Source organism: Anomaloglossus baeobatrachus, chromosome 5 (genome assembly GCF_048569485.1).
Source record: "Anomaloglossus baeobatrachus isolate aAnoBae1 chromosome 5, aAnoBae1.hap1, whole genome shotgun sequence".
NCBI lineage: Eukaryota > Metazoa > Chordata > Amphibia > Anura > Aromobatidae > Anomaloglossus > Anomaloglossus baeobatrachus.
In genome coordinates, this window is record NC_134357.1 from 193,244,602 (window position 1) to 193,270,017 (window position 25,416).

General features: G+C 45.2%; 1 pseudogene; it reads right to left on the reverse strand.

Annotated features, from left to right (window-relative positions):
• LOC142312703 (uncharacterized) lies at nucleotides 1-25,416 on the reverse strand (annotated as a pseudogene).

Consider the following 25,416-nt stretch of genomic DNA (forward strand, 5'->3'; position numbering starts at 1 on the left):
CTAAGGGGTGTATGTACCAGGTTTCCTCACACCTCCAGATCTCGTATTGATCGTACTGCCAGATGGGAACTCTTCCTCAGATTGTTCAGCTTCACTGGCCGTAGCGACCGAGGACAAAGAGCCTGTTTTATCCCTCTTCCTTTTAATCGGGCCACCCGCAAATTGCCACTTAAATATTCTTTTATTAGCATAATCCGAGACGTCCCTTTGACATTTTCTCGCTTTAACAGTGCTAATTTCTTTTTCCCATTTCTGGGTATCTTTTTCAACTTCTTCCAAGAATTTATTTAGCACTTCCACAGGAAGGTCTTTAAGTAGGGTAGTCTCTAGATCTGCTATTTGACTATCCAAAATTGACAAAGATGTTTTATTTTTGTCCACAATAATTTCCAAAAAGGTCTTGGTGCAGCTTTCTGCTGCTTCTTCCCACCTTCTAACATAATTATCGTCTTCTAGTGGGAAGGATGGATATATTTGTATCCTCAACCCTCTTGGAGTGATATGGTTAGATAGATAATTTTCCAGTTACATATTCGTCCACCATATTTTAATCCTCTTGTGAACACAATCTCTGTATTGGTTACAAGTCTCCTTATTGGTAGAAGATGTCTGATTTAAAATCATAGAGGAATCACATTTGAACAGATCTACCGCCCTGCTGCGCCATGCCTTTTCTTTGGTTGTAAAATCCATAATATACAATTGTGGGATTAACCCTGTAAACATACAGGTAAATATTAACTCATATAACCACATATTCCACATTTTGTACTGACATAATCAGGATTGCATCCTACCAAACAATAGATCCACTTATATCCTCTGACCAAGAATATATGATGCCAAACTTCCTTAAAATACTTTATTAATTTATTTAGCAAAAAATGATAAAAACACATGAACAACCATGAAGGCACAGCAGGGTAGAGAGGTATACAACTGTGACTCCCACGAATTGGGGGAGGGTGGGTGGGGGCCGAGAAGTAGGTGTTAACACCTTATATAGTACGGTATTACAACAGAATCCTTGGTCTGTATACACATATAGTAAATATATGGAGGCTAAATCACTGACACATAACCCACATGTGGAAACTCGGGAGTGGTCTTATATGAGCACACTGATTTAACTAATTACCACAAGTATCTATAAAATACCATTATTCCAAAGTGTAAATACATTTATAGCAAAACATCAAAAACAGTCTGCTCACTTAACAGCGATTTTTAATCCCGTACAGCAAAAATGTGTCGAATCATGCTTATAATATAGGAAGCATCCATATTAATTAAACCCCCCGTGGATTATCAACACACCTATGGGCCACAAGGGGAGCCTCTTAAACTAATAGCTGGCCCTCTAGTATTCCCCAAATGGGGCTTGTTCCCTAGGGGCACCCACACCCTCTCGCTCCAGAACTCTGGGACCGAGTGGTAGTAGTTCTAGCAGTAAGCTGGAAGCCTTGGAGGTGTGAGTTTGGGAATTCAAATCCCAATGGACATTTCTGGATAGTTAATGTGTCATGGTCCAATGGGCTAGTTGACTGATCTATGATAACACCAATCTGTCTACATTGAATAGAGTTTGAATCCCAATAGACGCTTCTGGGTATTTTCTGTGTCATGGTCCAATGGAATAGTATACTTATCTATTATGATGCCTATCTGTTTCCATTGAATGGCAAGAGCAGGCGTTATGTGTATTTCTTTAATTTTTCCCTGTTGCATCTGTTATGGCTATAGGATCAAGAGAAGTAGGGAAAGCTGTTTAGCCCATGTCCCTTCTATAGTCTAGTGGTAAGTTGTTGGTCTTACATGTGTGCGTTTGGGAGTTCAAATCCCAATTGATGTTCCTAGATACTTGCTGTGTTATGGTCCAATAGGCTAGTTCAATGGTCTAAGATGACGCAAATCTGTTTCCATTGAATGGAGAGAACAGGCGTCATGTGTATTTCTTTAATTTTGCCCTGTTGAGTCTGTTATTGCTATAGGATCAAGGAAAGTAGGGGAAGCTGTTTTTTCCATGTCCCTTCCATGATCTAGTGGTAAGATGTTGTCCTTGGATGTGTGAACTTGGGCGTTCGAATTTCAATGGAAACTTCTGGCTTATTGCTGTGTCATGGTCTAATGGGCTAGTTGACTGGTCTATGATGGCAGTCGTTTGTTTCCATTGAAAGGAGAGAGCAGGCGTTGCGAGTATTTCTTAAATTTTGCACTGTTTCATCTGTTATGGCTATAGGATCAAGGGAAGTAGGGAAACATGTGTTTCCCATGTCCGTTCTATGGTCTAGTGGTAAGCTGGTGGCCTTGCATGTGTGAGTTTGGGAATTCAAATCCCAATGGACGCTAATCGATATTTGCTGTGTTATGGTCCAATGGGCTAGTTGAATGGTCTAAGATGACGCTTATCTGTTTCCATTGAATGCAAAGCGCACGCATTGTGTGTATTTCTTTAATGTTGCGTCTTTTATTGCTATAGGATCAAGGGATGTAGGGGAAGCTGTGTTTCCCATGTTCTTTCCATGGTCTAGTGGTAAGCTGGTAACCTTGGATGTGTGAGTTTGGGAGTTCAAATCCATATAGACACTTCTGAATATTTGCTGTGTCATTTTCCAATGGCCAAGTTGACTGGTTTATGATGATGCTTATCTGTTTCCATTAAATGGAGAGAGCAGGCGTCGAATGTATTTCTTTATTTTTGCCCTGTTGCGTCTGTTATGGTTATAGGATCAAGGGAAATAGGGGAAGCTGTATATCCCATGTGCATTCTATGGTCTAGTGGTAAGCTGGTGGCCTTGGATGTGTGAGTTTGGGAGTTTGAATCCCAATTGATGCTTCTGGCTATTTGACTGATCTCTGATAACACCTATCTGTTTCCATTGAATGGAAAGAGCAGGCGTAGTGTGTATTTTCTAAAGCTGGGTTCACACATAGCGACATCGCTGTTACGTCACCATTTTCTGTAACGTAACAGCGACCTTGTAAGTCGCTGTTATGATCGCTGCTTAGCTGTCAAACACAGCGACGCAGCAGCGATCATAACGTCGCTACATGTGCAGAGAGCAGGGAGCCGCGCACACTGCTTAGCGCTGGCTCCTTGCTCTCCTAACTACAGTACACATCGGGTTAATTACCCGATGCGTACTGCAGCTACATGTGCACAGAGCAGGAGCTGGCACTAGCAGCAAGAGCGGCGGAGGCTGGTAATGAAGGTAAATATCGGGTAACCAGGGAAAGGTCTTCCCTTGGTTACCCGATGTTTACAGTGGTTACAGCTTTCCGCAGCTGCCAGACGCCGGCTCCTGCTCCCTGCTCGCTTCATTTCGTCGCTCTCTCGCTGTCACACACAGGGATGTGTGCTTCACAGCGGGAGAGCGACGACGAAAAAATGAAGCAGGACATTCAGCAACGAGCAACGACCTCACAGCAGGGGCCAGCTCGTTGCTGGATGTCACACACAGCGACAGCGACGGGACGTCGCTGCAACGTCACAGAAAATGGTGACGTAGCAGCGACGTCGTTGTCGTCGTCGCTGTGTGTGACACCACCTTTAGTTTGCCCTTTTGAGTCTGTTATGGCTGTAAGATCAAGGGAAGTAGGGGAAACTGTATTTCCCACGTCCCTTCCATGATCTAGTGGTAAGTTGGTGTCCTTGTATGTGTGAGTTTAGGAGTTCAAATCCCAATGGACGCTCATGGATATTTGCTGTGTCATGGTCTAATGAAGTAGTTGACTGATCTATTATGACGCCTAACTGTTTCCATTGAATGGAAAGATCAGGCGTCGTGTGTATTTCTTTAATTTTGCCCTGTTGCGTCTGTTATGGCTATAGGATCAATGGAAGAAGGGGAAGCTGTATTTCCCATGTCCCATTCATAGTCTAGTGGTAAGCTGGTGGCCTTGTATGTGTGAGCTTGGAAGTTAAAATCCCTTTAGATGCTCCTGGGAATTTGCTGTGTCATGGTCCAATGGGCTGGTTGACTGGTCTATGATAATGGTTATCTGTTTTCATTGAAAGGAGAGAGCAGGCATCGTGTGTATTTCTTTAATTTTACCCTAATTCGTCTGTTTTGGCTATAGGATCAAGGGAAGTAGGGAAAGCTGTGTTTCACATGTCTTTTCCATGGTCTATTGGTAAGCTGGTGGCCTTGCATTTTTGAGTTTGGGAGTTTAAATCCCAATGGACGCTCCTAGATATTTGCTGTGTCATGGTCCAATGGGCTAGTTGAATGGTCTAAGATGACACCTATCTATTTCCATTGAATGGAAAGAGCAGGCATTATATGTATTTCTTTAATTTTGCCCTGTTGCATCTGTTATGGCTATAGGATCAAGGGAAATAGGGGAAGCTGTATTCCCCATGTCCTTTCAATATTGTAGTGGTAAGCTAGTGGCCTTGGATGTGTGAGCTTCATAGTTTGAATATTATTGGACGCTCCTGGATAATTGCTGTGACTTAGTCCAATAGGCTAGTTGACTGGTCTGTGATGACACCGATCTCTTTCCATTAAATGGAGAGAGCAGGTGTCGTGTGTATTTCTTTAATTTTGACCTGTTGAGTCTGTTATGGCTATAAGATCAAGGGAAGTTGGGGAAGCTGTGTTTGCTATGTCCCTTCCATGGTCTAGTGGTAAGCTGGTATCCTTGGATGTGTGAGTTTTTCGAGTTCGAATCTCAATTAGCTCTTATGGATATTTGCTGAGTTATAATCCAATGGGCTGGTTGACTGGTCTATCATAATCTGTAATCTGTTATAATTGGTTATCTGTAATCTGTTATAATCGGTTATCTGTTTTCATTGAAAGGAGAGAGCAGGCGTCGTGTGTATTTCTTTAATTTTGCCCTAATTCGTCTGTTATGGCTATAGGATCAAGGGAAGTAGGAAATGCTGTGGTTCCCATGTCCCTTCCATAGTCTAGTGGTAAGCTGGTGTCCTTGGATGTGTGAGTTTGGGAGTTCAAATCCCAATGGACACTCCTAGATATTTGCTGTGTTTTGGTCCAATGGGCTAGTTGAATGGTCTAAGATGAAACCTATCCTGTTTCCATTGAATGGAGAGAGCAGGCATTGTGTGTATTTCTTTAGTTTTGCCCTATTGTGTCTGTTATGGCTATATGATCAAGGCAAGTAGGGGAAGCTGCGTTTCCCATGTCCCTGCCATGGTCTAGTGGTAAGCTGGGGGCCTTGGATGTGTGAGCTTGGGAGTTTGTGTCCCGATGGATGCTCCTGGATATTTGCTGTGTCATGGTCCAATGGGCTAGTTCACTGATCTATTATGATGCCTATCTGTTTCCATTGAATGGAAAGAACAGGTGTCATGTGTATTTCTTTAATTTTGCCCTGTTGCATCTGTTATGGCTATAGGATCAAGGGAAGAAGGGGAAGCTGTATTTACTATGTCCCTTCCATGGTCTAGTGGCAACTGATGGTCTTGGATGTGTGAGTTTGGTAGTTGGTAATCCCATTGATCGCTCTTGGCTATTTTCTGTGTCATGGTCCAATGGGCTAGTTGACTGGTCTATTATGACACCTATTTGTTTCCATTGAATAGAGAGTGCAGGCGTTGTGTGTATTTCTTTAATTTTGCCCTGTTGAGTCTGTTATGGCTATAAGATCAAGGGAAGTAAGGGAAGCTATGTTTTGCATGTCCCTTCCATGGTCTAGTGGTAAGCTGGTAGCCTTGGATGTGTAAGTTTGGGAGTTCAAATCCCAATAGACACTTATGGATGTTTGTCATGGTCCAATGGGCTAGTTGAGTGATCTATGATGACGCCTGTCTGTTTCCATTGAATAGAAAGAGTAGGCGTTGTGTGTTTTTTTTTAATTTTGACCTGTTGCATCTGTTATGGCTATAGGATCAAGGGAAGTAGGGGAAGCTGTATTTCCCATGTCCCTTCCATGGTCTAGTGGTAAGCTGGTGGCCTTGGATGTGTGATTTAAAGGCAGTCAGAGCCATAGCTGCTAGGCAGTTCTGTGAAAACACTGTGTGCAGCTTTAAATATCAGCGTCTGTGTACCTCAGCTCAGGGAATTCCTTGCTGCATTTCATCATTAGGAGGGATAGAAAGTGAGGCTTCCTTTCCTGTCCATTGACCCACAGAACCCGGGCACTGTACCCACTTTTGCCACGCAATTTTATTTGCCCAAAGAGCTGACAATTTTGCTGCCATCCTAAAAGTGTCTAGAATAGTAACTTAGTTTTTTTTTCCTGTCTTGGTACCCACAGAACCTGGACCCTGTACCCACCTGCCCACTTTTGCCACGCAATTTTATTTGCCCAAAGAGCTGACACTTTTGCTGCCATCCTAAAAGTGTCTGGAATACTAAGTTACTTTTCCTTTCCTGTCCACTGACCCACAGAACCCGGGCACTGTACCCACCTGCCCACTTTTGCCACGCAATTTTATTTGCCCAAAGAGCTGACACTTTTGCTGCCATTCTAAAAGTGTCTGAAGTTACTATTTCTAGGCGCACATCACACTTTCCCACGCTGCCAACCTCCATTCACTCCCCCAGCGGGTTGGCATCGCTCCCGCTCTGTTACTTTTTTTCTTTTCTAAATGTTTCCCTCGTAGAGCCGCTTATACTCCTCTGGTATAGCGAGCCCATCTCACTGGTTCCTTACATTTTTGTATCACTCTATATAATTATAATGTTTCTCACGTTGTATCCCTCATTCATTTTTTCTCATTGTGCAGTTCTCATTTTCCTCCCATACCAATTTGGTAATATAAATATTAATCCTAAAAAAAGGAATGATCATCAAAACACGATTTTTTTGTCCATATTCATCATTTTTTCACTTTATTAAGTACACACAATTTTTCATTATACACATTCATATAAATGTATGCATATATCTTTTTGTGTATCCATACGTTTTTACGTTTATTTCCCCTATCGATTTATAGAGATATATATTTTTCCATTTTTGTGCCTTAATCACCACATTTCATTTCATTTTTTTCATTTTTTCCATTTTTTTCACTTTTTTCACTTCTTTCCTTCTTTTCCCCCCTTTTTTCTTCTCTCCTTTATCCCCCTCTCCTCCCACCCCTTTCCTTCTTCTTGTTTCTTCTTTTCCTTTTTTCTTCTTCCTTTTTTCTTTTTTCTTTTCTTTCTTCTCCTTTTTTTTTTTTCTTCCCTTTTTTTTTCCTCTGTCAATACTCTGAACCTTATTCACTCCTCCACGTGCCTATGAGTGACGAGGAGGCTGATGACGCAATCAGTGGATACGTGGCTTTTTTTCCAAGTATATAAAAAAATATATATGTAAAAAATATATCTGTATAAAAAGGGTATAAACACATGTGGATGTGGGGGACTGTGCGAAAGGTATGTATATATGTATATTCATGTATGAATGAACAGAATAGAATAAGATAAAATGCGTGTGCATAAGAGAAAGGTGTGCATTAATTGGGCCAAAAGTACACAACAAGGCATATAAATGACAAATGTATAATAAAAAAATAAATAAATAAAAAAATATATATAAAAATATATATAAAATTACATAATATAAAAACATAAGGAACATAAATGATGATAAAAAATCTATATATATATAATGTTAAAAGTCCGATAAAAAATTTTACAATAAAAACTAGAACGACAAGTCAGTTATCAAATTCAAGCCCATTGGCTTCAAAGTATCCAGTTTATGTATCCAGAAGGATTCTTTTTTGTTGAGAACATCCATTCTGTTAGGACTATTAGGAGGGATTTGCTCAATGGGCGTAATAGTAAAGGCCATGGTCTTGGAGTTCAGACGGTTATGAAGAGCTTGACATGTCCTACCTATGTACTGTTTGCCACATAGGTAGGACATGTCAAGCTCTTCATAACCGTCTGAACTCACACAGGCATAACATTAGGATTGGCTACATGCTCCATGAACTTTCTAAACACTGCACTTTGTCCCACAACAAGACCATGGCCTTTACTATTACGCCCATTGAGAAAATCCCTCCTAATAGTCCTAACAGAATGGATGTTCTCAACAAAAAAGAATCCTTCTGGATACATAAACTGGATACTTTGAAGCCAATGGGCTTGAATTTGATAACTGACTTGTCGTTCTAGTTTTTATTGTAAAAATTTTTATCGGACTTTTAACATTATATATATATATTTTTTATCATCATTTATGTTCCTTATGTTTTTATATTATGTAATTTTATATATATTTTTATATATATTTTTTTCTTTATTTATTTTTTTATTATACATTTGTCATTTATATGCCTTGTTGTGTACTTTTGGCCCAATTAATGCACACCTTTCACTTATGCACACGCATTTTATCTTATTCTATTCTGTTCATTCATACATGAATATACATATATACATCCCTTTCGCACAGTCCCCCACATCCACATGTGTTTATACCCTTTTTATACGGATATATTTTTTACATACCATATTTTTCGCTTTATAAGACGCACCTGATTATAAGACGCACAAAGGTTTTAGAGGAGGAAAATTTAAAAAAAAAATTGAGCCAAATAGTGTGCTAAAACATTTTAATAAAATTAAAAAAAACCATTATTTTAACAATTTAGACTCAACAGGAGGGTCTGTTATGGGGGGATCTGTGCATGATGCACTGCTGTGGGGGACCTGTGGATAACGCACTGCTATGGGGGACCTGTGGATGACACTGCTATGGGGGACCTGTGGATGACACTGCTATGGGGGACCTGTGGATGACACTGCTATGGGGAACCTGTGGATGGCGCACTGTTATGGGGGACCTGAGGATGATGCACTATTATGGGGGACCTGTGGATGATACTGCTGTGGGGGATCTGTGGATAACGCACTGCTATGGGGGACTTGTGGATGACGCACTATTATGGGGGAAATGTGGATGACGCATTGCTATGGGGGACCTGTGGATGATGCACTATTATGGGGACCTGTGGATGATGCACTGTTATGTGGGATCCGTGGATGACACGGCTATGGGGGACCTGCATGATGCACTTTTATGGGGATCTGGGACTACCACCCCCTCATCCTTAGGAATACACCCATGTACTGTATACCATACATGGCTGTATTCTGAAAGATGAGGGGGTGGTAGTCACATTTACACTTTGGCCACTACATTAGTCCCTCCCTGGAGTGATTACACTAAAGGACTACAGCCCCCATCAACCTTCAGAATACACTGATTGATACAGTATATTCTGAAGGCTGATGATGGGGGTTGTGTTCCCCATTGTTCCCCCATGTTCCTGACATTTGTCAGGCTCAGATCACTGATTGGTGGAGGCAGCTCTGCAGAAGTTGTCTCCACCAATCAGCATCCAGCCCTAGCGAGGAGAGGGAGAATCGTTCTTCTCTCTCTCCTCTTTCTTATGATAGTCTCCGTCTGCTGCGGAGATCTAAAATGGAGCCCGCGCATGCGCAGATCGTGATCTTCGAGAGCCGCGATCTCTATCTGCGCCTGCGTAGCCTCCGACGCGATGGACTTCAGGAAAATGGCTACGGAAGGCAGCGCATGCGCAGATGGAGATCTCGCTTCTCTAAGATCTCCATCTGCGCCTGCGTCACCTCCGCAGCCATTTTCCGGAAGTCGCGTTGGAGGCAGCGCAGGCGCAGATAGATTTCGGCTATGGTGACCGCCACCGCAGCCGATTGCCGCGGGATCCATGGAGGCCGCCACTGCAGCCGATTGCCGCGGGATCCATGGCGGCCGCCTCCGCAGCCGATTGCCGGGGGATCCATGGCGGCCGCCACCGCAACCGATTGCCGCGGGATCCATGGCGGCCGCCTCCGCAGCCGATTGCCGGGGGATCCATGGCGGCCGCACCAGCCTCCTGTGACTCACTCCACTGCCGGATTACTGCCCGGTAAGTTACATTCACTTTGTAAGACGCACCCCTTTTTTACCCACAATTTTGGGGGGAAAAAAGTGCGTCTTATAAAGCGAGAATACGGTATATATTTTTTTATATACTTATATATTCTCACTTATATCCTTATGAATTCATAAGGTTACCCTTTGTCTGGAACCCCTTTCACTACTTTTCATACTAGTCTGCCAGCAATATATAATTTCCCTTTCTTTTTGGTTAACCATTACATGTACATATGCGCATATTTACAATTTTCATTATACATTTTTTTATGATTTCCACCACATTGATTAAATTTTAATTCCTTTTCCCTTCTTTTCTTTATAGTAATAAAATTTTTTTTTATATGTTTTATATATCTCACATTTCTCCAGGTCTTTTTGATGCTCCCTCAAACATTTTTGTTCTATACTTTTTGCAGGGATCCCACTAATTTAGCGAACGCATATTTTCCCTCCTGACTCAGAGTCCTGTTCCCATTTATACAATTTCCCTGGTCTCTTCTCCCTTTGGTCCCACATGTATTTTTCTCTCATTTCACATCAATTTTTTTTCTGATGTGAAAACTTCCTCCAAACTATTCTTTATACCTACTCCTGTTTCCTCTCATCATACCACTATCTCAGTCCCTAGCCGCTGATCGCGGTTATCATCTACACGGCTTCTACCCTCTTTTTTTCCTTCTCGCGCAAGCGCAATGCTTTTTTTCCCACGGTATCAACCTTTAGTCACCTTTTCGCGCAGGCGCCCACCGCTTTTTCTTCTCCACACGCTCTCACCTTATTTCACCTTTTGCGCAGGCGCACATCACACTTTCCCACGCTGTCAACCTCCATTCACTCCCCCAGCGGGTTGGCATCGCTCCCGCTCTGTTACTTTTTTTCTTTTCTAAATGTTTCCATTGTAGAGCCGCTTATACTCCTCTGGTATAGCGAGCCCATCTCACTGGTTCCTTACATTTTTGTATCACTCTATATAATTATAATGTTTCTCACGTTGTATCCCTCATTCATTTTTTCTCATTGTGCAGTTCTCATTTTCCTCCCATACCAATTTGGTAATATAAATATTAATCCTAAAAAAAGGAATGATCATCAAAACACGATTTTTTTGTCCATATCCATCATTTTTTCACTTTATTAAGTACACGCAATTTTTCATTATACACATTCATATAAATGTATGCATATATCTTTTTGTGTATCCATACGTTTTTACGTTTATTTCCCCTATCGATTTATAGAGATATATATTTTTCCATTTTTGTGCCTTAATCACCACATTTCATTTCATTTTTTTCATTTTTTCCATTTTTTTCACTTTTTTCACTTCTTTCCTTCTTTTCCCCCCTTTTTTCTTCTCTCCTTTATCCCTCTCTCCTCCCACCCCTTTCCTTCTTCTTGTTTCTTCTTTTCCTTTTTTCTTCTTCCTTTTTTCTTTCCTTTTTTCTTTTTTCTTTTCTTTCTTCTCCTTTTTTTTTCTTCCCTTTTTTTTTCCTCTGTCAATACTCTGAAATTTATTCACTCCTCCACGTGCCTATGAGTCACGAGGAGGCTGATGACGCAATCAGTGGATACGTGGCTTTTTTCCAAGTATATAAAAAAATATATATGTAAAAAATATATCTGTATAAAAAGGGTATAAACACATGTGGTGTCATCCACATCCATCACCCAGAGGACTGCCTGCATGCCTCTCGATAGGAGTCTCATCATGATACGCCAATGTGATTTCTAGAGGAAAGAGTAGAGAAGAAAAAAAAAGCATATTAGTGATTTCATAGGGGTGCTGAATAATCATTGTATCTATTTTGCTTCAAGCAGCGGGAAAACAAAGCCATTAGCAACTTGAACACTACATAAGCAACTAATAAACAGAGTAACACTTGGAACACTGATTGCAGTATCCCCATGAACTATCCTCCTATTCCCTTAAACCAGTTTGCAGGGTTGAACACTGAAAAGGTATTGCTCCACCAAGCATCTGAGCTTCTGGGTACCTCCTCATCATGTTTTTTCCTCAGCTTTTGTATCTCACTTAAACTGGCTTGGGCTTTTAAGGTTCCTTTTGGATCTATGTAGTGACAACATCTGGGGCCTATTATTTGGCACCTCCCCCCTTGGGCCGCAATGAGGTAATCCAGTACCAAAGTATGTTGGTTGGTTACAATGATTAATTGTCTCTGTATGGCAATGGTACTATTTACTGCTTGGAGAACCTCAAGAATTTGATCATCAAGATAGTCGGTGCTGTCCACCAACTTATCATACATCTGCATTATCATGGGATAGAGTAAAAGAGAACTGAAAAATTTGTTGACATGGCTCATTTGAACCACATGGGGTCGGCCACTAGGCCTGTCTTTGTTGTCTGCCGCTCTTTTTACCAGTAGGTGGAGAGGCATTTTCCCTGCCAGTATATCAGTAGTATTGATAATGAAGGTGGCAGGGGTCAAACGGGCCAAGGTGCAGGTGCCATTTACTCCTACTGGTAGCCATTTGTAGGCATTGTAACCACAAACCCAGTAGGTCTGTGGCGGGAGATCCCACATGGCAGAATGTTGTAATATGAGTCTATGTACTATATCTATAAAGGCCGATATGTTTCTGAGCATACACCATCCGGAAAGTTGGCCTAGGGGACTACAATACCCTGCGGACGGTTCACCACAAGTTTCTCGGCCAGGCACATATGGTTCAGAATCATTGCACCATAAATTTCCGGGTTGGGAGTAACAAGTATCATTTGTGCCTTCTGGAAACAATGAATTGTATACCCACCCATGGTCATGCAGATGTCTCTGTAACAGCAAGGGTTTAAATGCATCTGTACTGTCAGAGGTTCGCCCAAAACTTATTTTGATTCCTTCTGTTGGAATCTTACCCATAGTAGGTGTTTTTGTGTAATTACAGGGTACCCAGCTGCTTCCTTCAAAGGCTAAATATTGCTGGGTTCCGGGAAGGCCAGTAGTAAGGTTGCCTTGCCACCAGGGGAAATCTACCCATCCTACTATTGGTATGGGCACACTAGTGTTTCACAGTTTTTGATACTTGGTGTCATTGACTGATAGTCTATTGTAACAGCCTCCCCATTGGAACACTTTGTTTATTGAGACTGGTATGGCTAAGTAAGGCATGGAGGAGGCTGTTACAGGTGCATGTGTACATATCCAGCAGTCTGTGATCTCAAGTTTTTCAGCTAACACTTCATGATGGGTCTCAAATGAATTCTGCCGTGGTGTAGAAGGCCCCAAAAAGGGAGTACACAGAAATACTTATCAGCAGTATTAGGCCTTCTTGCAGTGGCTGGCATGGACCCATGTCAATCTCCCCTCAAGTTTGACGGACGTTGGAGTGGTCAGCTGGACAGTCAAAGGCCCTTCGAATCGTGGCTCAAGGGTCTTTCTCACGTGCTTCTTTAGGTAGACCCGGTCACCAGGCTTTAGGGAGTGGGTTCCTGGAACGGCATCAGGATCAGGTAGAGAAGAGTAGACCCTTTGCTGGGTTTCAGTTAGTCTCTTCTGCAGAGAAACAACATAAGACGTTAGGCTATCACATTGCAGGTGTAACTCCTGCGGGAAGTAGCATCCTAATCTGGGTGCACTACCAAAGAGTATTTCAAAGGGTGAGAGCCTGTGCTTTCCCTGCGGGGTGGTCCTTACAGAGTAAAGAGCTATGGGGAGACATTCTGTCCATGGTCTACCAGTCTCCTACACTGCCTTGGCTAGTTTGAGCTTTAGAGTTCCATTTAACCTTTCCACTTTTCCTGATGACTGTGGGTGGTAAGGCGTGTGTAAGGCTGACTGAATGCCTAACAGGGCACAAGTGTTCTGGAAAACTTGTCCAGTGAAATGAGTACCTTGGTCTGACTCTATGACTTCAGGGAGTCCAAACCGGGGCACCAGCTCACTGGCCAATTTTTTTGCTGTAATTCGGGCCGTGGCTGAGTTTACAAACTCGTAGATGCCATGTTTTGGCAACTGTATATAGTCTATTTGTACTCTTTGAAATGGGGCAAACGTCTTTGGCATGTGTCTTTGCGGGGTTTTAGTTAGCTGGCCTGGATTATGCTGTTGACAGATGTGACAAGCTTTTATTCTCTGGGAGGCATATTGTCTGAAGCTGGGGGCTACCCAATAAGGTTGCATCTGGTTCATGATTGAGTTTGTGCTACCGTGTGTAGGGTAGTGGAGTACTTGGAAAATGTCGGGGAACCAACTGCGTGGCAGGACGGAAAGTCCATTTAGGCGCCAAATCCCCTCCACCTTTTCTGCCCCTTTGGACCACCATCCGGCCTTTTCTTCCTCAGAGGCGTTTTCTTGAGTCTCAAAGAGTTTCAGCATTTCTTCCTCCGTCGTTGACACTGTTTCCGTCTCCTTCAAAGGGAGTAAGGCTGCTTGTTGTGCTGTTTGGTCGGCCAAGCGATTTCCCCTTGCCTCGGGTGTTTGAGCCTTGGTGTGGGCAGCAACCTTTATGATTGCTAGCTGCTTTGGTATCAAAGCTACTTCCATTAGTTTCTTCACTGAGGCTCCATGCCTGATGGGATTTCCTGTCGCTGTGAGGAATCCTCTAGTCTGCCAGATAGTACCAAAATCGTGCACAATGCCGTGTGCATAGGCTGAGTCCGTGTAGATGTTCGCTGTTCGTTCTTCCAGAAACTCAATTGCCCAGATGAGGGCAAGAAGTTATGTTTCTTGAGCAGATTTGCATGGAGGTAGCGGTTGTTTGGCTAAGACTGCATATAGAGTTACTACCGCAAATCCGGTGTGGATCTTGCCTGTGCCATCGGCATATCTGCTTCCATCCACAAAAAGTTCAAAGTCTGGATTTGTAAGCGGTGTTGCCTGAATATTGTGCAGGGGCTTTGCCTCATGTTCGATGAGTTCCTGACAATCATGGTCAAATGGTGCGCTGGTATGTTTGTCACTCTCTTCTTCTGTCCTCTCTTCTGTCCCCCCTTCTAAACTTGTGAAGATCAGCAGATCAGCAAGGTTTAGACTTGTAACTCGAGCAAATTAGATGTTTGGGGGTAGCAACAGCGTGCACTGAAGTCTGACTTGTCTTGCCATGGAGAGGTGTTTCAGCTCTACTTGATTGAGAACAGCATAGATGTCATGGCTTGTAAGGATGGTAGTTGGGAAATCGAGTGAGATTTCAGATGCTTTCTGCAGTATGTTTGAAACTGCTGTAACAGCACAGACACAGGTTGGTGCTGCTTTGGTGACGTTGTCAAGTTGAGAGGAGTAGTACCCGATTATGTGATGTTTGTCCGTCTTCTGGGTGAGTACTCCTACGGCAAATTCTTGAAGCTCTGCTACGAACAGATAGAAGGTGAGATCATAGTTTGGTAGTGCCAGAGCAGGTGCATCAATCACTAGTTCCTTAAGCTTTTGAAAGCTTTGTCGAGCTTCTTCTGTAAGAGAAAAAGGAACATTCTTCGTGCAATCATACAGCGGTTGCATGAGTAGTGACGCATTGGGAATCCATTGTCTGCAGAATGAGATCAATCCTAAAAATCCTCTAAGTTGCTTGAGATTCCTAGGAATGCTTGCTTGTCTGATCACTTCTTGTCGGTCCGGGCTGAGATGTTTTTGTCCCGCAGAAAGGCAATGACCCAGGAAAGTGACCCTCGTTTTGCAGAATTGTAATTTATCTCTGCTTGCTTTGCATCCAGATTCTGCTAGAAAGATAAGAAGGCTTATTGAAGCCGTTTTACATTCTTATTCACTAGGGCAGCACAGTAGTAAATCATCCACGTACTGGAGGAGAACACAGTGGTCTGGGGGCTGCCAGCCTTGAAGGACACTACTCATAGCCTGAGTATATAGTGTAGGGGAATGCTGCATTCCTTGAGGCAGTCTTGTCCATGTATATTGGTTTTGCTTGTGAGTGAATGCAAAGAAATCTTGGCATGCTGGGTCCAGTGGTACTGAGAAAAAAGCATTAGCAAGGTCTATGACTGTGTAATGGGTGGATGTAGCCGGCACCTGTGTGAGCAGTGTATGTGGATTTGGTACAACAAGGGTGAGGGGCTCCAGTATTGAGTTCACTGCCCTCAAATCGTGTACCATCCAGTACGTGACTGGGTCACCCTTTTTCACTTGTCTCTTCTTAACAGGAAACAGCGGAGTGTTGTACGGAGACTTAGTAGTTCTGAGGGCTCCCGACTTCAGCAGTTCTTTTATTTGGTAATCCAGGGCAGCTTCCTGTTGAGCATTGAGAGGATATTGTCTCAGCTGTGGTGGTGTAATTCCAGGCTTGACTGAAACTTTTACGGGGGGCACGGGTAGTGTGCCGAGGTCAGTTTTTGATGTGGACCAGAGTTTTGCAGGAACTTGTAGAAGAATTGGATCCGTGTTTACTTCACAAGTAACATCAGATTCTGGTTGATCTTCGATCAACTGGAGGGTGCACAGGACTTCTTCTGGGATATCTTCTGGAATTTGCAGGATAGCAGATCCATCTTCATTGTAGACTATCTGAGCTTGTAGTCTTGTTAGTACATCTGCTCCCACTAGGGCATCTCCACCCTGGGGGGACACTAAGAATTTGGACACGAACATGTGTGGTCTCAGTTTCACCTTCAGTGGATTGGTTATTGGGATTATCTGGGCTTGTCCATCAAAACCGGATACTATAGTAGCTTCGGATGAGATGGATCCTTCAGGCACCAGGTTCCTGGGGAGCACGGAGCGTGAGGCTCCTGAGTCCACCAAAGCTCTTATTTCCTTGTTGCCAATGTGAAGGGGGACGTGTATAAATGGACCTCTGGCATCCCTATCCCGTGCTGCCGCAAGTCAGGCAGTCTTCTCCTCCTGATTCTCGGGTTGGTTTTGAGTGTCCCTCTTTTTCTTTCTACAGTCTCTGATCACATGTCCTCTGATTCCACAATAGTAGCAGGTCGGTGACTTCTTTCTTGTACCTTCTGGCTGACCGTCCACTGCTGCTATGACAACTTTCTTGTTGCTCCTTTTATCCTTTGCGTCGGTTTCTGAGCCACTTGCTTTGTTGACTAGAAGATCTATGTCTTCCATGTTTCTCCATTCTGGGCAGCATGCTTTCAATCTTTCTGCCAGAGGTGCATGTATTCCATCCATGAAGGATCTTACCATCAGGCGACGTTTTGCGGCTGCTTGTATGTCCAGCCCTTCATCTGCGAATGACTGCATCAATCTGTAGTAAAAATGAGCTGACATTCTCCCCAGGACCTTGATGCACTGGTCCTATTGTGCCCTTAGTTCTTGCTCCTGGGCGCAGAAAAGATTGAGTCTTATCATGAAGTCTTGGCCCGATTCCACATTATGGGTATCGTCTGGAACATGTCCTGTCAGATGGGCAGTGAGTTTGTCATACAGTTCGGGAGACATTTTAACCCTGCACAAACCCTCCATGTCCAACCAAGTGCTTCTGTAGGAGACCTGTATTTGGTTCAGGTAATGTGAAAAACTGACTGGGTTTCTAGTCGGGTCTGGAGCATTTTGCAGGAAAGCCATCTGCTCAGCTGGAGTCCAGGGTATGTAGTCTTCATACGTACGAGGAACTGCATCTCTGGGAGCATTTGGGTTTTGTGGATCAACAGGTGGTCTTATCAGGACTCTTCTTTCCACTACGGGATAAAGAGGCACTGGTGCTGTGGCTTGTAGCTTGTGCTGTGGGGCTCCACAGGCTAGGCATATTTCACTCCAGTCCGGATTTTGTTGGCCACTGTTTGTGAAGGTCCATCCCGGGGGTCCTGCTATTTTTGTAGTTGTTGCAGGAGTAGCTGACAGGTACGGAGGAAGTTGCTGATCCTTATTAGTAGTGATGAGCGAGCATGCTTGTAACTACTCGGTACTCGCACGAGTATCGCTGTACTCGGGCTGCTCGGCGGGGACCGAGTAATCTCGCGATACTCGTGCTGTACTCGTGGTCTTCATTTCTGCATGTTGGCACTCTTTTGAGAGCCAGCCCTCATGCAGGGATTGGCTGGCAGACCACTGCAATGCCACAGCCCTGTTAGTTGTGGAATTGCAGTGATTGGCCGGCCTGCACAGCGTGACCGAGCCTTTATATTGGCCGGCGCGCTGTGCTCTGCTCACAGCTATCCAGACAGTGAGTGCAGGGAGAGTGTCGCTGATTCAGGGAAAGCTTTGCGGCCCTTTATAGCTTTTTCAGTTGCAGGGCTGCAAACAGTGTGACCAAAAGTCCTTCTCAGGACTATTCTAGTTGTATACAGGCAGGCAGGGTATAGCCAGGTCGGAGTACAGTAGCAGAGTCCTTCTCAGGACTATTGTTGCTATATACAGGCAGGGTATAGCCAGGTCTGAATACAGGCTAGTGACCAAAAGAGTCCTTGTCAGGACTATTGTACCAGTATACAGGCAGGCAGGCAGGCAGGCAGGGTAGTGGTGACCGTATACCAGCCTTCATCATATCTGGGGCTGGTGTACACAGTGTAAAACAGTCCAGATAGTGTCTGACTTGTCTGTAATTGTCGCTCCCCAAAAAAACCTGTTAGGTTCTTATTGCGTCCGTGCTTGGTTTTTAAAACCGCACGTGTGTGCCTGTTGGTGGCAGCGTACAGGTGCACTTGTGTGCAATTTCCAGAAACTTTGATATAACGCACAAGTAGTGAATATACACGTCAGCAGTGCACAGCATTGCAAAATGCGCAAGGGCATTGGCAAGGAACAAGGAAGTGGACGTGATGGTGGTGCAGGCAGAGGCCGAGGTCGTGGGCAAGCTCTAATTTTGCCACAACAAAGGGCCACATCTAGTCGCTCGCACGTCCTGTCCCAAATTCTTGGGGACCGCAGCAGTACACCGCTCTTGAACCAAGACCAGTGTCAACAGGTTGTTAGTTGGATAGCAGATAATGCTTCCAGTCAGATTGGCACCACCACAAACACTCTGTCTTCCACACGGTCAAGTGTCAGTAGCCGTGATACTGCACCGCACATTTCTGAACCTGATCCTCCTTCCTACCACCAGGCTGAGTACACGTCCTCCTCGGACATTAATGATCCCACACTTGGACACTCGGAAGAGCTGTTCACGTTTCCATTCACACATTCTGGCCTCTCGCCAGCTCATATTGAAGTGGGTCATGAGGAGATCGTCTGTACAGATGGCCAAATATTTGAGCAGCCACGTTCTCACGAAGTTGGCAACGTGTCTCAACAAGTGGTGGACGATGATGAGACACAATTGTCAGGAAGTCAGGAGGAGGAGCAGGGTGCGGAAGAGGAAGACGACGTGGTGGATGATCCAGTAACTGACCCAACCTGGCAGGAGGATATGCAGAGCGAGGACAGCAGTGCACAGGGGGAGGGAGGCGTAGCATCACAACAGGCAGTAAGAAGCAGGGTGGTGGCCCCAGGCAGAAGTCAGGCAACCGTTCCCCGGAACAACACGACGACACAAGGTGCCTGTACAAATGTTAGGTCTTCCCGAGTCTGGCAGTTTTTTAAGTTGGATCCAGATGATTCAAAAAAGGCCATTTGCAACACCTGCCGTGCCAGCATCAGCAGGGGTACCAAAACTAGCAGCCTGACCACCACCAGCATGATCAGGCACATGTCAGCCAAGCACCCGACTTTGTGGGAAGTACAACAGAGTCGAGGAGCAGTGCTTGCTGATGTCACTGCTACGTCTTCGCTGGTTGTGCATGCGAGCCAATCCCCTTTCCATGCTGCCTGCGAACAAGCCTCCTCCACTCCTGCACCTGCAGTTGCCTACGCAGAAAGAACACCATCATCAAGCACGTCCTTGTCCCAGCGCAGCGTTCAGTTATCCATTCAGCAAACCTTTGAACGCAGGTGCAAATACACTGCCAACACCCCACATGCCACAGTTCTAAATGCTAACATTTCGCGACTGCTTGCGCTGGAAATGTTGCCTTTTAGGCTGGTGGAGACAGAAGCATTCCGTGACCTGATGGCGGCAGCTGTCCCACGTTACTCGGTCCCCAGCCGCCACTATTTCTCCCGGTGTGCCGTCCCCGCGTTGCATAACCACGTGTCACAAAACATCACACGTGCCCTGAACAACGCTGTTTCACCCAAGGTCCACCTAACCACAGACACGTGGACAAGTGCTTGTGGGCAAGGCCGCTACATCTCGTTGACGGCACACTGGGTTAATATTGTGGAAGCTGGGACCCAGTCTGAGCGAGGGACGGAACACGTCCTTCCCACAGCAAGGTTTGCAGGCCCTACCTCAGTCAGTGTTTCACCCACACTCTACAGCTCCGGAATGTCATGCTCTTCAGCCTCCTCCTCCTCCTGCGCATCCTCATCCACTGTACCCTCCACACCAGTCACAAGCTGGAAGCACTACAGCACTGCCTCGGTGAAGCGGCAACAGGCTGTGCTGAAGCTAATCTGCATAGGTGACAAACCCCACAATGCAGAAGAGCTGTGGACAGCTCTGAAACAGCAGGCAGATCACTGGCTCACACCTCTGAACCTAAAGCCAGGAAAGGTCGTGTGTGACAATGGCCGGAACCTGGTGGCGGCTTTGAGGCGAGGCCAGCTGACACATGTTCCATGCGTGGCCCATGTGCTCAACCTCGTGGTTCAGCGGTTTCTAAAGTCATACCCAGAGCTGTCTGATCTGCTGGTAAAAGTTCGCCGCCTGTCTGCACATTTTCGAAAGTCACCTAGTGCTTCAGCCGGCCTTGCCGGCTTTCAGCGCCGTTTGCATCTTCCGGCTCACAGACTGGTGTGTGATGTCCCCACACGTTGGAATTCAACTCTGCACATGTTGGTCAGGATATGTGAGCAGAAGAGGGCAGTTGTTGAGTACCTGCATCACCTAAGCCGTCGGGAAATGGGTCAAACTCCACACATAACACCTGAGGAGTGGAGATGGATGTCAGACCTATGTACCATCCTCCAAAACTTTGAGGACTCCACCAAGATGGTGAGTGGTGATGACGCCATTATTAGCGTCACCATACCGCTACTCTGCCTTCTAAAACGGTCTCTGCTGAAAAACAAACATGATGCATTGCAGGCGGAGCGCGATGAGTTGCAGCAAGAAACAGTAGTGGGTGTGGGTGATAACACACAGCCCAGCTTCGTCTCATCACAACGTGCAGTGGAGGACTATGACGAGGAGGAGGATGAAGACATGGAGCAACTCTCCGGCCAAATTGAGGATATGACATGCACACCAGTCATATCCTCGGTTCAGCGTGGCTGGCCAGAGGACAGGGTAGATGAGGAGGAGGAGGAGGAGGAGGAGGAGGACAGCATGTTCAGTCATCTTGTTGGTCAGGCTACTGAAGTCCTGGCTGTTAAGAGTCTGGCGCACATGGCTGACTTTATGGTAAGCTGCCTGTCTCGTGACCCTCGCGTTAAGAACATCTTGGCCGACAATCATTACTGGTTGGTAACACTGTTAGACCCACGCTACAAGGAGAACTTTTTGTCTCTTATTCCCGTGGAGGAGAGGTCAACCAAAATGCAGCAGTTCCGGAAGGCCATAGTCACGGAAGTAGGCAAAGCATTCCCCTCACAAAACGCTAGCGGCATAGGTCAGGAATCAGTGGACAACCGAGGCATACAGCCGAGAGAGGCACAAGTCCAATCCGCCAGAGGTAGGGGAACAGTCTTTAAGATGTGGGACAGTTTTCTCAGCCCCTCACGTACCACAGCCCCTGAGGTGCGGGGTAGTGCCACAAGAAATCCTAAGTTTGCCCAGATGCTGAAGGAGTACCTTGCAGATCGAACAACTGTACTCCGACATTCCTCTGTGCCTTACAATTATTGGGTATCCAAGCTGGACACGTGGCATGAATTGGCTCTCTACGCCTTGGAAGTCCTGGCCTGCCCTGCTGCTAGCGTTTTGTCAGAGCGTGTTTTTAGTGCCGCAGGTGGAATCATTACAGATAAACGCACCCGCCTGTCAACTGAAAATGCTGACAGGCTGACTCTGATCAAGATGAACAAGGGTTGGATTGGGCCAGACTTCACCACACCACCAGCAAATGAGAGCGGAATTTAAAGTTTGCCATGTACCTCCACTCACCCATGGGTACACACTTCTGGCCTTTGGATAATCGCTGGACTGCTCCTCCTTCTCCTCATGCGCCACCATGATGATGACCGTTACAAATTGCAATACTTAGGCCTTTGTTTCAGGTATACCCCCAGTGGTAAATTTTTTCGCCCATTCTTTGCAGAATGGACATTACAACGACAGGAGACCCGCTCCTTTGCAATGGGAACAATGTTTTGAGGCCCTCATGCACGTCTCTACCCAGGGACAACGTGGAGCCTCCCAATTTTTGGCTGCCCTGCCTAAGGGCTATACTATAATACACCCACTTCCTGACAATGGACACTTAATGTTTTGAGGCCCTCATGCACGTCTCTACCCAGGGACAACGTGGAGCCTCCCAATTTTTGGCTGCCCTGCCTAAGGGCTATACTATAATACACCCACTTCCTGACAATGGACACTTAATGTTTTGAGGCCCTCATGCACCTCTCTACCCAGGGACAATGTGGAGCCTCCCAATTTTTGGCTGCCCTGCCTAAGGGCTATACTATAATACACCCACTTCCTGACAATGGACACTTAATGTTTTGAGGCCCTCATGCACGTCTCTACCCAGGGACAACGTGGAGCCTCCCAATTTTTGGCTGCCCTGCCTAAGGGCTATACTATAATACACCCACTTCCTGACAATGGACACTTAATGTTTTGAGGCCCTCATGCACGTCTCTACCCAGGGACAACGTGGAGCCTCCCAATTTTTGGCTGCCCTGCCTAAGGGCTATACTACAATAGACCCACTTCCTGACAATGGGCACTTCAGGTTTACAGGCCCTCATGCACGTCTCTACCCAGGGACAACGTGGAGCCTCCCAATTTTTGGCTGCCCTGCCTAAGGGCTATACTACAATAGACCCCACTTCCTTACAATGGGCACTTCAGGTTTACAGGCCCTCATGCACGTCTGTATGCAGGGGCATTGGTGAACCTCACAATTTTGGACTGCCCTGGCAAAGGAAAATACTACAAAGACTCACTTCCTCAAAATGGGCACATTAGACTCAAGAGGCCTTCATGTACGTCTCTTCTCAGGGACATCGGAGTGCCACACAATGTTTTCACGTAAAATCTTTCATGTATTAATCTCAAAAAGTAACATACACCAGCTCTATCTCACTATTGGGTATGTGCCCTTAACATTTCTGCCATGAAAAATCATTTTGGGGTCATTTTGGAAGGTTTTCTGGTGAGTCCGTAAAAATGGCGTGAAACGCGGACAAAATTGTTCACAGCTGTGACTTTTGAGTGATAAATGCTTCAAGGGGTCTTCCCCATGCTGTTGCCATGTCATTTGAGCACTCTTCTGAGACTTTTGTGACATTTTTAGGGTTTCTCCATGCTGCCGGGGGGTCATTTCACAAAAATACTCGGGTCTCCCATAGGATAACATTGGGCTCGTTGCTCGGCCCGAGTACACGAGTATCTTGGGAGGCTCGGCCCGAGCTTCGAGCACCCGAGCTTTTTAGTACTCGCTCATCACTACTTATTAGCCTTCTTCCCAGCTTCTTCCCATGTGTCTAATTCTTCATGGTATATCCAACCTTGATCGTGGGCTGTTTTTGCCATGTCAGAAAGAGTTCTGACCAGTTTAGTCCATGATTTATCTGCTATCACTCCTGCTCTAGTAGCTCTTATTGTGTCCCATTTGTTGGGGTCCAATTGATCCTTCCCCTTCAATCCAAATGTCTTAAAAACTTCCTTGGACTACCTGGCTGTTCTTTTACCATGATAACACGTAATGAGATGTTGCAGGGTGCATCCAGCTCTTCTGTCCTTTGATATTCCTTGCCCCATTCTTCGTCTATCATCTTCAGCTTTTAGACCCTTGAACGTCCCTTGGACTAAACCTACCTATCCTGGAAGTACTCAGAGACTAACTCCTTATTTGTATTCCTACCTAAGGTGAGGTCTAGAACCACCTATCCTGGAAGTACCCAGAGACTGACTCTTGATCTGTATTCCTGCTGAAAGGTGGTGTCCTAACTGTTCAGAGGGGACTGAGTATGTTGAATGATGCTGGGTTACCCTTCTTGTACCAAAGGTACACTCTAAATCCGATAGCAATGGCAAACAGGTCTATTCTCACTAACACTAGGGCAGTGAATATCACATCCATTGGACAGAGCAGGCACATATTCCTTTTCAACACTCACTGATGTATGGGATCTATGACAACCAACAAGGACAACTGCACAGAAGCAAAACGCAGGAGAGCAGACACACGGAGACAAGGCACAGAGGGGTAGAGAAACAAACAAGGCACAGAAAAAATCTGCTGGCAAAAGCTCTCTCAGAGTTCAGTAGAAACCCGCCAATAACCCAGTATCTTACTCACAGTGTCCCTCTTGCATGATGAGGAGAGATGAGATCAGATTTGGGGGAAAAAAGAGAAGAATAAGGTTCAACTCTTCCCTGGCCAGGTGTTTCTGGTCCCCATGTCTGGTCCACCCCTCCTCTGGATGGCAAGACAGTTCACTGCGTCCTGGGATTAGACACACGGGTCCCTGCTTTTCGGGCGCCAGATAATGTTAGGTTGACCTAACGGTCACAGCTGTTACCAGCGATGTCCGAATGCGTTACCCCCCCTCTGCTATTTCAGCCTCAATGAAAACAGGCATACGCTGTTATACACATAAGACCTGGAGATGTGCGGCTCCCAAAAAGATCTGTATTGATTTTGTTTACATTACAAAGTTATACAAAGTTGATTAGGGCGTAACTATGCAACATACATATTCATTAATCTACATTCATTAAAGGCGTGGATTACATGTTCCCAGCAAGAGAAATTAACATAATGACTTTTATTCCCATAACAGTCTATAACATTTCTTCTTCCCATAATAAGATGTTTTTCAGTTGTTTCTAAAGACCATGTCACACTAAGCAACATCACTAGCAACATCGCTGATGAGTCACACTTTTTGTGACGTAACAGCGATCTTTCTAGCGACGTTGCTGTGTGTGACATCCAGAAACAACCTGGCCCCTGCTGTGAGGTTGCTGGTTGTTGATGAATGGCCTGGACCATTTTTTGGTTGTTGGTGTCCCGCTGGGCAACATGTCTGACACCATATCAACAACCAGCAACTAGTTGGCGACTCAGAATTCAGCGACGCAGGCGTGGTTTAGCCTTTTCTTTACAACGCCCTCTTCAACTCCGATTGGTGGTCACAACTAGGCAACAAGGTCTCACTTCCGTCCTTTGCTCACAAGCACATACTGCTTTTTGGATCATAGTAGACACCTCCAGGCTTGCGTGCTGGTTTGCGGATCTTATTTAAGCTATCCAGGCTTCTGACTTCCACGTCGATTCATCTTCCACCTTGTACTAGAGACCTCCAGGCTTGCATGCTGGTTTGCGGATCTTATTAACGGCCTCTTCAACTCCGATTGGTGGTCACAACTGCGGCTTTGCTTGATAAAGAAGGCAACGAGGTCGCACTTACGTTCTCTGTTCACGAGCACATACTGCTTTTTGGATCGCACTAGAGACCTCCGTGCTTTCAT